Source organism: Epinephelus moara, chromosome 18, assembly GCF_006386435.1.
Source record: "Epinephelus moara isolate mb chromosome 18, YSFRI_EMoa_1.0, whole genome shotgun sequence".
NCBI lineage: Eukaryota > Metazoa > Chordata > Actinopteri > Perciformes > Serranidae > Epinephelus > Epinephelus moara.
Genome location: NC_065523.1, coordinates 39,600,319 through 39,601,754, shown reverse-complemented (window position 1 = coordinate 39,601,754; position 1,436 = coordinate 39,600,319).

Genomic DNA, 1,436 nt, shown 5'->3' with positions numbered 1-1,436 from the left:
AGGGTTTTTTTTGGGGATTTTTCCTTATCCGCTGTGAGGGTCATGAGGACAGAGGGATGTCGTATGCTGTAAAGCCCTGTGAGGCAAATTGTGATTTGTGATATTGGGCTTTATAAATAAAATTGATTGATTGATTGATTGAGTAAAGTATGTCAAAAAATTGACGATAAATTGAGTCATAGTATGGTATGTCAAACAAGTGACCAAAAATTTAGTCGTAGTATAGTATGTCAAAAAAGTGAGTCATAGTATAGCATGTTAAAAAAGTGACCAAAAATTTAGGCTAGTATGGTGTGTCAAAAAAGTGAATAAAAGGGAGTCATAGTATAGTATGTGGAAAAAGTGACGGAAAATTAATTATAGTATAATATGTCAAAAAAGTGACGAAAAATTTATTATAGTATAGTATGTGAAAATAGTGACGAAAATGAATCATAGTATAGTATGTCAAAAAAGTAACGAAAATGACACATGGTATAGTATGTCAAAAAAGTGACGAAAAATGAGTCATAGCATAGTATGTCAAAAAAGTGACGAAAAAGGAGTCATGGAATAGAATGTCAAAAAAGTGAAGAAAAAGGAGTCATAGTATGTGGAAAAAGTGACGAAAAATGAGTCATAGTATAGTATATCAAGAAAGTGACAAAAAAGGAGTCATAGTATAGCATGTCAAAAAAGTGGCCAAACGTGAGACATATATAGTATGTCAAAAAAGTGACGAAAAAGGAGTCATAGTATGTGGAAAAAGTGACGAAAAATGAGTCATAGTATAGTATGTCAAGAAAGTGACAAAATAGGAGTCATAGTATAGCATGTCAAAAAAGTAAAAAAAATGAGTCATACCATAGCATGTCAAAAAAGTGACGAAAAATTGAGTCATAGTATAGTATGTGGAAAAAGTGACGAAAAATGAGTCATAGTATAGCATGTCAGAAAAGTGACGAAAAATGAGTCATAGTATAGTATGTCAAAAAAGTAACCAAAAATTTAGTCATAGTATAGTATGTCATAAAAGTGACCAAATATTTAGTCATAGTATAGCATGTTAAAAAGGTGTCCAAAAATTTTGTCATTGTATAGTATGTAGGAAAAATCACGAAAAATGAGTCATAGTATAGCATGTCAGAAAAGTGACCAAAAATGAGTCATAGTATAGTATGTCAAAAAAAGTGATGAAAAAGGAGTCACAGTATAGCATGTCAAAAAAATTAGTCATACTATAGCATGTCAAAAAAGTGACGAAAAATGAGTCATAGTATAGTATGCCAAAACAGTGACGAAAAAGGAGTCATAGTATAGTACGTGGAAAAAGTGACGAAAAAGGAGTCATAGTATAGTATGCCAAAACAGTGACGAAAAAGGAGTAATAGTATAGTATGCCAAAAAAGTGACGAAAAAGGAGTCATAGTAAGCGGAAAAAGTGACGAAAAATGAGT